Consider the following 13,442-nt stretch of genomic DNA (forward strand, 5'->3'; position numbering starts at 1 on the left):
TGATCCACCCTAGTGCATTAGCCGACTTAAATTTTGAGTCTATAGATTTTGTAGAAGTCTATCAAATTCTGTCCAGATCGAGGATATTTAAATGTATGTATTTGGGACAAACCTTTATATATGTAGCCCCCAACACTTTTGACGGATGTGATATGGTATCGAAAATTTAGATCTACAAAGTGGTGCAGGGTATAATATAGTCGGCCCCGCCCGACTTTAGACTTTCCTTACTTGTTTTAATTTTAATTTTAGATTTAAATTTACTTCAATTTTAATTCTAATGTTAATTTTAATATTAATTTTAATTTTAATTTAGATTTAAATTTACTTCAATTTTAACTCTAATGTTAATTTTAATTTTAATATTAATTTAAATTCAATTTTAATTTCCACCTTTAATTCCTAATAAACCGACACCCCCTAATATGTTATAAGCATACTTTCATTATTACATTATTAGCACATAGATAAACCCACAAAGGTTTCGAGAGTTTGCCACCAAAAAGGGAGACATTTCGTATAGCCGATATTCTCTGTCTACCTTTAACGTTTATGCTATCATACCAACACGAAATCATAAAACATACACTCCCACATGTGGTGTAATCATCAGATGACAATGTTACGCCATAGAAACTGGTTGTGTGTGTAAATAGAGTCGAAGGAATTTTTAGCTAAGACTTCATGTAACACAACATAAACACTTTCTCAATGAGAGATATTGGTAAAGAGAAAATCATACCACCCCTCCCTCCTACCAACATCAAAACATATAACAACTGCTGCTACGTAGTTAGCGTTGGAACACTACTTGCGCCTCCAGTAAAATTATGTACCAACTGTTGAGCTTCCGTTTCCGCTTAAGAAAAGCACATGACAATGACGAACAAAGAATGTGAGTATTTGGGGTGGGCTTAAATTACGCCGGTGGCAAAGCGTGTAGATATGTGTTTAAGAGCAAAGGTTCTGAAGATCCTGCTGGTAATGTCGGTGACATTTGTGATAGCACAACTAGGCAACGAACAATTCCATTTTCTTTAATATTTTCTATGGGGAGGGAGAACTTTATGAATGGTCCATTTAAAGCTAAAGCTGTCATCCAACATCTTTCACCCCCAATGCCTTCAAAATCGAAAAAAAACGACCATGATGATTATTATAAAGAAGTTGATAACGATAAATGCCTTCAAAACAAAGAGACATAATCATCACATATTGACCAAAGCCACAGAAGCCCAATTGTTATGTGTGCCTGTGTGGGTGAGTGTGAATTTATGCCAGTATAGTCAGTGCGGGAATGCTGGTCCGCTTTCGTGAAAACATTCTCTCATGCCATCATACCTGTAAGCATGTTCGAATTTTACATTTGAGCACATACCCATAGAGAAGAGGCGTTGGTGAGAGTCACAAAATGTTTGCTATAATTATACTCACACATCTGGCAGATTGTTTGTGTGCCATGCAACATTAAATTCAAATAAAAAAAGCACACACTCACACAAAATATTTTTGCCGGTACTATATAGTGCGGCTTATAGTATGGTGTTTGTTATGGTTTTATTCTATCTTTATTGTTGTTAATAATAGGGCCAATCGATAAAACTGTGGGGCTAAACGGTACAAAATCTTTTGTATAATACTTGCACTGAAAAAAATATTTACGTGATAGTAAAGATTACGCAATCTAAATTTTATGATGCGAAATTTACAAAATATTAAGGACAAAATTCCTTAAAATAATGAAATTTTAATTAAAATAAAGTTTAAAATCTTTGCTTCAAAAATTTTTTTTCATTAAATTTAGGACACAAACTTTGTAAATTAACTGAAATATTGAATCCTTAGATTAAGGATAAAATCGATTCAAATATAGGCTGAGTTATTTTGAGGACCCATCGGAGAAACCCCAAGTCGGCAACTGCCCATTATCGTGCAAGCGAAGCAACTCCTTGACTCTTTACAGCCTTTACAGGCACCGGTGGGCTCTTGCACTTTATAGAATGGCTTTACATTTCGATCAAATCTGACCTTCACTTTTCGAATCAAGGTAACGAGCAATAATAAGAGAAACAAAATATTTATTTCATGCAGGGCCGGTTGCCATAGTTCGTAGAATTCTACCAAAAATTGTAGATTTTTTTACTTCGTGATGTTTTGGTAGATTTTACAAATATTCCACTTCAACTAGGAGGTATTTCATAAATATTCTGTAGAAATAAAATTTTGCGAAAATTTTCTATAGAAATGAAATTTTGACACAATTTTCTATAGAAATAAAATTTCGATAAAATTTTCTATAGATATAAAATTTTGACAACATTTTCTATAGAAATAAAATGTTGACAACATTTTCTATAGAAATAAAATTTGACAAAATTTTCTATAGAAATAAAATTGTGCAAAAATTTTATGTACAAAAAAATTTTGCAAAAATTTTATGTAGGAGCAAAATTTTGACAAAATTTTCTATAGAAATATAATATTGAGAAAATTTTCTTTTGAAATAAAGTTTTGGTAAAATTTGCTATAGAAATAAAGTTTTGACAAAATTTTCTACAGAAATAAAATTTTGACATTTTAGAAATATTATTCTATAGAAATATTTTGACAAAATTGTCTATACAAATAAAATTTTGACAAAAATTTCTATAGAACTAAAATTCGAAAAAATTTTCTAAATAAATAAAATCTTGACAAAATTGTCTATAGAAATAAAATTTTCTATAGAAATAACATTTTGAGAAAATCTTCTCTATAAATTAAATTTTGACATTTTCTATAGAAATCAAATTTTGACAAAATTGTCTATACAAATAAAATTTTGACCAAAATTTCTATAGAAATAAAATTCGAAAAATTTTTCTAAAGAAATAAAATTTTGACAAAATTCTCTATAGAAATAAAATTTTGACAAAATTTTCTATAGAAATAAAATTTTGACAAAATTTTCTATAGAAGTAAAATTTTGCAAAAATTTTATGTAGAAACAAAATTTTGACAAAATTTTGTATAGAAATATAATATTGAGAAAATTTTCTTTTGAAATAAAGTTTTGGTAACATTTTCTATAGAAATAAAATTTTGACAACATTTTCTATAGAAATAAAATTTTGACAACATTTTCTATAGAAATAAAATTTTCAGAAAATTTTCTACAGAAATAAAATTTTGACAAAATTTTTAAGGATATAAAACTCGACAAATTCTTCTATAGAAATAATGTTTTGAGAAAAATCTTCTATATAAATTAAATTTTAAAATAAAATTTTGACAAAATTGTCTATACAAATAACATTTTGACCAAAATTTCTATAGAAATAAAATTCGCAAAAATTTTCTAAAGAAATAAAATTTTGACAAAATTTTGCATAGAAATAAAATTTTCAGAAAATTTTCTTTAAAAAAAAAAGTTTTGACAAAATTTTCTACAGAAATAAAATTTTGAAAAATTTTCTATAGAAATAACATTTTGTGAAAATCTTCTATATAAATTAAATTTTGACAACATTTTCTATAGAAATCAAATTTTGACAAAATTGTCGATACAAATAAAATTTTGACCAAAATTTCTATAGAAATAAAATTCGCAAAAATTTTCTAAAGAAATAAAATTTTGACAAAATTTTGCATAGAAATAAAATTTTCAGAAAATTTTCTTTAAAAAAAAAAGTTTTGACAAAATTTTCTACAGAAATAAAATTTTGAAAAATTTTCTATAGAAATAACATTTTGTGAAAATCTTCTATATAAATTAAATTTTGACAACATTTTCTACAGAAATCAAATTTTGACAAAATTTTCTATAGAAATAAAATTCTACAAAATTTTCAACAGAAATAAAATTTTGACAAAATTTTCTATAGAAATAAAATTTTGACAAAATTTTCTATAGAAGTAAAATTTTGCAAAAATTTTCTAAAGAAACAAAATTTTGACAAAATTTTGTATAGAAATATAATATTGAGAAAAATTTCTTTTGAAATAAAGTTTTGGTAAAATTTTCTATAGAAATAAAATTTTGACAACATTTTCTATAGAAATAAAATTTTCAGAAAATTTTCTTTAGAAATAAAGTTTTGACAAAATTTTCTACAGAAATAAACAGAAAACAAAATTTTTTAAGGATATAAAACTCGACAAATTCTTCTATAGAAATAATGTTTTGAGAAAAATCTTCTATATAAATTAAATTTTAAAATAAAATTTTGACAAAATTGTCTATACAAATAACATTTTGACCAAAATCTCTATAGAAATAAAATTCGCAAAAATTTTCTAAAGAAATAAAATTTTGACAAAATTTTGCTTAGAAATAAAATTTTCAGAAAATTTTCTTTAAAAAAAAAAAAAGTTTTGACAAAATTTTCTATAGAAATAAAATTTTGAAAAATTTTCTATACAAATAACATTTTGTGAAAATCTTCTATATAAATTAAATTTTGACAACATTTTCTATAGAAATCAAATTTTGACAAAATTTTCTATAGAAATAAAATTCTACAAAATTTTCAACAGAAATAAAATTTTGACAAAATTTTCTATAGAAATAAAATTGTGAAATTTTTTTTTAAGGAAATCTTCTATATAAATTAAATTTTGACAACATTTTCTATAGAAATCAAATTTTGACAAAATTGTCTATAGAAATAAAATTTTAACCAAAATGTCTATAGAAATAAAATTCGAAAAAATTTTCTAAAGAAATAAATTTTTGACAAAATTTTCTATAGAACTAAAATTTGCAGAAAATTTTCTTTAGAAATAAAGTTTTGACAAAATTTTCTATCGAAATAAAATTTTGAAAAATTTTCTATAGAAATAACATTTTGAGAAAATCTTCTATATAAATTAAATTTTGACAACATTTTCTATAGAAATCAAATTTTGACAAAATTGTCTATAGAAATAAAATTTTAACCAAAATTTCTATAGAAATAAAATTCGAAAAAATTTTCTAAAGAAATAAATTTTTGACAAAATTTTCTGTAGAACTAAAAGTTGCAGAAAATTTTCTTTAGAAATAAAGTTTTGACAAAATTTTCTATCGAAATAAAATTTTGAAAAATTTTCTATAGAAATAACATTTTGAGAAAATCTTCTATATAAATTAAATTTTGACAACATTTTCTATAGAAATAAAATTGTGAATTTTTTTTTGAGGAAATCTTCTATATAAATTAAATTTTGACAACATTTTCTATAGAAATCAAATTTTGACAAAATTGTCTATACAAATAAAATTTTGACCAAAATTTCTATAGAAATAAAATTCGAAAAAATTTTCTAAAGAAATAAATTTTTGACAAAATTTTCTATAGAACTAAAATTTGCAGAAAATTTCTATAGAAATAAAATTTTCAGAAAATTTTCTTTAGAAATAAAGTTTTGACAAAATTTTCTACAGAAATAAAATTTTGACAAATTTTTTTAAGGAAATGAACTCGACAAAATCCTCTATAGAAATAATATTTTGAGAAAAATGAAAAATAATTACCACATTCCTCATCAGCATCCTCTACTTGCAGCAAAACTATCAACCAATTATCAGAATAAATTCAGGCAGTTCAATAAACCCAAGGTGAACCCACTTGAATCTTCCGAAACAACAATGCTTAAAGAACACAACCAACAATAACAAAACAAAACGAATGAAAAAAAGAGGAAGCACGCTCAAAATAAACCCAGCCAACTTCACTCAAATCGATGATTTGATGGTGGCAAAGGAAAAGAGAAATGTTTGTATGAATTTATTTCTGTATAAACCGGTTATCATAAACCTTTTTTCGCCTTGGGTTTATTGAACTGCCTGAATTTATTGTGATAATTGGTTGATAGTTTTTCTGCAAATAGAGGATGCTGATGAGGAATGTGGTAATTCCGAAACGTGCGTCCATCCATCCATCTTGCAGTTTATAGGGTTTTGTCCAAATAAATTTGACAAACATTCTTTTCCTCTGTTGGTTAAGCTACACTTGTTGTTTAGTCAATGCATGGTTTTAAGCTGAAATAAAAAAACAACAACAAGAAATAAAATTTTGACAACATTTTCTATAGAAATAACATTTTTACAACATTTTCTATAGAAATCAAATTTTGGCAAAATTTTCTATAGAAATAAAATTTGTACAAAAATTTTCTATAGAAATAAAATTTTTACAAAAATATTCTATAGAAATAAAATTTTAACGAAAATTTTCTATAGAAATAAAATTTTGACAAAAATTTTGTATAGAAATAAAATTATCCAAAATTTTTCTATACAAGTTGAATTTAAAAAAAAAAAAATCTATAGAAATAAAATTTTGCAAAAAATTTCTATAGAAGTAAAATTATCCAAAATTTTTGGATACAAATAGAATTTTAACAAAATTTTCTATAGAATATAAAATAGTGAAAAAATTTCTATAAAAATAAAATTTTGACAAAATTTTCTATAGAAATAAAATTTTGACAAAATTTTCCATAAAACTAAAATTTTGCAAAAATTTTATGTAGAAATCAAATTTTGACAAAATTTTCAATAGAAATAACATTTTGACTAAATTTTCTATAGAAATAAAAATTTGACTAAATTTCCTATAGAAATAAAATTTTGACAAAATTTTCTATAGAATTGAATTTTTTTTCTCCTAATTTAAATTTTGGTGCTTTGCACGATGTTGAACCACTGTCCATTGATTTTTTCTATGCCTCTTATATTCGCAGCAAAGTGTTACAGGTGTTTTCTCTCGACCATTAGTATAATGCCCGGTCTACGTTGAGACCTCCTACTCCTTTCCTTCAATAAAAGTTCCAAGTCCCAAAAATTGCATTCCTTTAACATGAACAATAAACAAATGAAAGCATAGTCTCTTCTCTCTTTCTCTCGCTCTCTTTCACTTGCAAAGAAAACACACATTCACATGCTCTCACAATTTCTCCGTGAAAGCTTTTGCACTTGCTATAAAAAAGCTCTCTGTTGTCGACAAATAGACAAACCAAAGGGATTTCCATAAGCCAAATGTAATGTTTTGGTTTTTTTATATTTCTGGGAGTTTTGTTTTCATGAAGATTTTCACAACATTCCGGCCTGTGACGAAGGAATCCTTGCCAAGAGGAACTTTTCACATTATTCAGTTGTATTTGAATCTTCGTGCGGTATGAACGATGAAGACGGAACGTTCGATGCTCCTTGAAAAAAAAAATGATAGAAAAAAATAAAAATGAACGTTAAATGAAAAGAAAAAACCAAAACAATTTGAAACAAAACACTTGGAAAAAAAATACAGCACATATGCGCGACGGTTTTTCTTCTAGGAATTTACCTTGTTTTTCTGCCTATTATATGTATGGCATATTAAATGGGGCAGAACCAAGTGTATAAAAATTAAAACAAAACAAAAAATATATACATACATCAAAATTAAAATGTGAAAAATAAAATAAATAAATATATAATAGACTTTCTCAGAGAAATATAATAGATGTGACGAAAAACATAACAAATTCCCGCAAAAAAAATATATAATACACGTAAAAAAATAATTATCAATCATTTGAAAATGAATAAATATATTTGCTATACATCTGCTATTAAATTAATGTTTATAATTATTAAGACCATTAAAATTCTCATTAAAGTGTAAATAGTAGATTTATTTGTATGTGCGTGTGTGTTTAAATGTGCGTAGTATATTGGTGTTATTTTATTATTCTTAAAAAAATTTTTAATAAGAAAATCTAAAGAAAATAATATAAATAACCATAAAATGTATATAAAAAAAATTATCATAATTAAAAATTTGTATATGTATTGTGCCGGCAATTGCTACATATAAATATTGGAGTTTGTCGATAGCAAAAAAAGTCTAATCAATACACTTTAAATTTTAAACCGGATATAAACAAGACATCTTCGAAAAAATGTAAGCATGCCTTTGGATTAGAATTAATAGTATTTTTTAAAATTAATTTATACCACACTATGTCGCTAGGTACACAGAAAAAAATATCACCAAAATATTTAATTAATTGATACATTTAACTTTTTAATCAAGATGATTAAATTAAGTTAATTATGTCAATGATTGAAATTTTTAAAATTAAAAAAAAAAAAAAATGATGAACTTTTTAATCAAAGTCGGAAGACTAAGTCAATGGCAACAAGTATATACGGCCGTAAGTTCGGCCAGGCCGAAGCTTATGTATTACCCTCCACCATGGATTGCGTAGAAACTTCTACTGAAGTCTGTCATCCACAATCGAATTACTTGAGTTGCGGTAACACTTGCCGATGGCAAGGTATCTTAAAACTTCCTAACACCGTAATAAAGGGTGATTCTTTTGAGGTTAGGATTTTCATGCATTAGTATTTGACAGATCACGTGGGATTTCAGACATGGTGTCAAAGAGAAAGATGCTCAGTATGCTTTGACATTTCATCATGAATAGCCGAACGATCTGCCACAACGTCGAATTTTCAGTGAATGGGCCCTAGAAAAGTTGGCAGAAAATCCGCTTTTTTATCGACAAATTTTGTTCAGCGATGAGGCTCATTTCTGGTTGAATGGCTACGTAAATAAGCAAAATTGCCGCATTTGGAGTGAAGAGCAACCAGAAGCCGTTCAAGAACTGCCCATGCATCCCGAAAAATGCACTGTTTGGTGTGGTTTGTACGCTGGTGGAATCATTGGACCGTATTTTTTCAAAGATGCTGTTGGACGCAACGTTACGGTGAATGGCGATCGCTATCGTTCGATGCTAACAAACTTTTTGTTGCCAAAAATGGAAGAACTGAACTTGGTTGACATGTGGTTTCAACAAGATGGCGCTACATGCCACACAGCTCGCGATTCTATGGCCATTTTGAGGGAAAACTTCGGAGAACAATTCATCTCAAGAAATGGACCGGTAAGTTGGCCACCAAGATCATGCGATTTGACGCCTTTAGACTATTTTTTGTGGGTCTACGTCAAGTCTAAAGTCTACAGAAATAAGCCAGCAACTATTCCAGCTTTGGAAGACAACATTTCCGAAGAAATTCGGGCTATTCCGGCCGAAATGCTCGAAAAAGTTGCCCAAAATTGGACTTTCCGAATGGACCACCTAAGACGCAGCCGCGGTCAACATTTAAATGAAATTATATTCAAAAAGTAAATGTCATGGACCAATCTAACGTTTCAAATAAAGAACCGATGAGATTTTGCAAACTTTATGCGTTTTTTTTTTAAAAAAAGTTATCAAGCTCTTAACAAATCACCCTTTATATACCACATAGTCCATACGTGGTATATATTAAACTAAAAAAGGCCGATTAAATACGTATATAATTAAGTTTAAAGTTTCTATAGAAATAAAATTTTGACAAAATAAAATTTTGACAATATTTTCTATAGAAATAAAATTTGGAAAAAATTTTCTATAGAAATAAAATTTTGACAAAATTTTCTATAGAAATAAAGTTTTGACAAAATTTTCTATGGAAATAAAATTTTGACAAAATTTTCTATAGAAATAAAATTTTGACAAAATTTTCTATAGAAATAAAATTTTGACAAAATTTCCTATAGAAATAAATTTTTGGCTCGAGTGGCAACCATGATTATGAACCGATATGGACCAATTTTTGTGTGATTGGGGATCAGCTATATATAACTATAGACCCATATGGACCAATTTTGGCATGGTTATTAGCGGCCTTATACTAACATTTCAACCGGATCGGATGACTTTTGCTCCTCCAAGAGGCTCCGGAGGACAAATCTGGGGATCGATTTATATGGGTGCAATATATAATTATGGACCGATATGAACCAATTCTTGCATGGTTGTTAGAGACCATATACTAACACCATGTACCAAATTTCAACAGGATCGGATGAATTTTGCTCCTCTAAGTGGCTCCGGAGGTCAAATCTGGGGATCGGCTTATATGGGGGCTATATATAATTATGGGCCGATGTGGACCAATTTTTGCATGGTCATTAGAGAACATATACCAACACCATGTACAAAATTTCACCCGGATCGGATGAATTTCGCTCCTCCAAGATGCTCTGGAGTTCAAATCTGGGGTTCGGTTTATATGGGGGCTATATATAATTATGGACCGATATCGAGCAATTTTGGCATGTTTGTTAGATACCATATACTACCTCCACGTACCAAATTTCAACCGGATCGGATGAATTTTGCTCCTCTAAGTGGCTCCGGAGGTCAAATCTGGGGATCGGCTTATATGGGGGCTATATATAATTATGGACCGATATCGAGCAATTTTTGCATGGTCATTAGAGAACATATACCAACACCATGTACCAAATTTCAGCCGGATCGGATGAAATTTACTTCACTTAGAGGCTCCGCAAGCCAAATCGGGGGATCGGTTTATATGGGGGCTATATGTAATTATGGACCGATATGGACCAATTTTGGCATGGTTGTTAGAGACCATATACTTACCCCATGTACCAAATTTCAGCCGGATCGGATGAAATTTGCTTCTCTTAGAGCAATCGCAAGCCAAATTTGGGGGTCCGTTATATGGGGGCTATCCGTAAATGTGGACCGATATGGCCCATTTGCAATACCATCCGACCTACATGAATAACAACTACTTGTGCCAAGTTTCAAGTCGATAGCTTGTTTCGTTCGAAAGTTAGCGTGATTTCAACTGACGGACGGACGGACGGACATGATCAGATCGACTCAGAATTTCACCACGACCCAGAATATATATACTTTATGGGGTCTTAGAGCAATATTTCGATGTGTTACAAACGGAATGACAAAGTTAATATACCCCAATCCTATGGTGGAGGGTATAAAAATGATTGAAAATTTTTAACTAAAAATGTATTTCAAGCAATAAATTTTTTAATCGAACTGAAAACAATAAATCAGTTAAGAATGTTATTGAAAATAGTTACGTTTTTAATGAAAAAATTAATTGAGTTTTGCGATCAAAATCAAATAAATTTTTAATTGAATTAATTAAAAAATTAATTGAAATCCGCTAATGAAATCAATTAATTTTTTAATCAAGTATTTTTTAATGTCTAATTAAAACTGTGATTGATACTATAATTTTCGTGATAGAAGACATTTCAATTAAAAATTTAATTGGGTCAATTAATTTCGTGATTGATTCAGAAAAAAAAATAATTTTGTGTTTAGTCAGTTATAGCCCAACAAAAAACGTCGCCTAAAATGGAATGCATTTTCTTTGTTTTCGCGTGCGGAAGTTGTGCCAAATCGGATCAGGCTTTTTATAGGCTGGAATTCATTCGTATGTTATGGTCCTGCACAATTTTGAATATCATTAAAAAAACAAAAAACAAAAAGAAGTGCAAAAAGTAAAACATTTGGTTTAATCGCTATGCAAAGATATGCTGAATACACTCAAAAAAAGTTTACTTGGATGCAAAGATTATGACCTTTCCTTAAGGATTTTGGTATTAATTCCGATCCAACGATGTGACTTCTTTAAAATAAAAATATTTTTACCGACCTATATGGCTGGCAGATCTCATTTATCGAATTTTCATTCTCTTTTTGCGATATATTTTAACCCTCTCGACCCCGAATTTTTATAGATATCGCTAAAAATTTTTGTATACTCTTAATCATGTTTAAGTCATTCCAGAAGCATCTAGCCAAAATTTCGGGTCGCCACGCCCATTCGTTTGGGCTGTAGAGAGTGTTGGCTGTAGGCAATTTTGGGCAATTGTGGTTATAAAATGGTTTGTTTTGTAATTACACCCTCAAAAAAAATCGCTTCTCTAACATATGTTCCAAACATATTTTGCAGGAAGCACATATATTATTGGATACCGACGAAACATTAATATGTTTGTTTTATGTGAGCATATTATATGTTTGGAAGCATTTTGAGTCCAAAAATAGTATATGCTTGGAAGAATTCCCCAAAGAAGATTGTGTTCATTCCCTCACATATTTTTAACTTCCACGAAATTTTTGAGTTCTTCGCATATTTTTCTGTAATACAAATACGCTGTTTTTTTTCAAATGTCTATTTTCTTGGTTCCGAATGTCTATTCTCTTTATTCCGAATACTCAATCTACTATTCAATTTAAATAATATTTAGACTTAAGCATACCAAATTTTTGGCCATATTATAAAACAGTTTTCCGAAACAACATACAAGCGATTTCACAGAAATTGCTCTCATTTCATTCTCTCGCTGTGTTATGTTGATATCTTTTTATTCAACCCTCCCGGTTTCCATCTCTATTTCTTTCTCTATACTAACTCTCTCTCTCTGTCGCTCTCTGAATAAAGTATCACAACATATATATGTTTACTCGAAATTTGTAAATTTATATATGTTTACATTCACGCATATTATTTTTATGAAACATTCATGCCCCAAACATAATATATTCGAACATATTAACATATGTGTCCCAAACATTTTGTGTTAGTTTAGGAACATTACATGTTTGCACTTAAATATATTGTGTTTAAAAATTGTGCCCGAAACACATTTTGTTTATATCGGAACATATGAAAAACATATTTTTCTAACAGTGTACAGACGTATTACGTTTTATTGGATATTTTACATTTTTATACCCACCACCATAGAATGGTGATGGGGGTATAATAAGTTTGTCATTCCGTGTGTAACACATCGAAATATCGATTTTCGACTATATAAAGTATATATATATATATATATATATATATATATATATATATATATATATATATATATATATATATATATATATATATATATATATATATATATATGTTCTTGATCAGGGAGAAATTCTAAGACGATGTAAGCATGTCCGTCTGTCTGTCTGTTGTAATCACGCTACAGCCTTCAATAATGGCGCTATCGTCCTGAAATTTGGCACAGATTCGTTTGCAGGCAGGTCAAGTTCGAAGATGGGCTATATAGGTCCAAGTTTTGATATAGTCCCCATATAAACCAATTTCTCGATTTGGGGTCTTGGGCTTATAAAAACCATAGTTTTTATTCAATTTGCCTGAAATTAAAAATCTAAAGGTACTTGAGGACCATAAAAAGGTGTGCCGAAAATGGTGCCCATCGGTCCATGTTTTGGTATAGCCCCCATATAGACCGATCTCCTGATTATGCTTCTTGGGCTTCTAGAAACTGTATTTACTATCCGATTTGCCTGAAATTGGAAATCTAGAGGTGTTTTGGGACCATAAAGAGATGTGTCGAAAATGGTCCGTATCGGTCCATGTTTTGGTATAGCCGCCATATAGACCGATCTCGCGATTTTTACTCTTGGGCTTCTATAAACTTTATTTATTATCCGATTTGCCTGAAATTGGAAATCTAGAGGTATTTTAGGGCCCAAATATTTGTGCGAAATTGAGGTGTATCGGTCCATTTTTTGGTATAACCCCCTTATAGACCGATCTCTCGGTTTTACTTCTTGGGCGTCTAGAGACTATATTTTCT

At 28.9% G+C, this 13,442-nt stretch overlaps 1 protein-coding gene across 3 annotated transcripts in view; it reads left to right on the plus strand.

Annotated features, from left to right (window-relative positions):
* Nucleotides 1–13,442, plus strand: part of LOC142228747 (uncharacterized) — a 650,828-nt gene that overhangs the window by 122,837 nt on the left and 514,549 nt on the right. Inside the window, exon 1 of one of the 3 annotated variants that reach the window (XM_075299255.1) lies at nt 7,770–7,904. The exons of the other annotated variants lie outside the window; for them this stretch is intronic. The gene's annotated coding sequence lies outside the window, so the exon portion shown is untranslated. Of the gene's footprint in view, nt 1–7,769; nt 7,905–13,442 lie in introns of those variants that run through there. 3 annotated transcript variants of the gene reach the window in all.

The sequence above is a fragment of the Haematobia irritans genome, chromosome 3, assembly GCF_050003625.1.
Source record: "Haematobia irritans isolate KBUSLIRL chromosome 3, ASM5000362v1, whole genome shotgun sequence".
NCBI lineage: Eukaryota > Metazoa > Arthropoda > Insecta > Diptera > Muscidae > Haematobia > Haematobia irritans.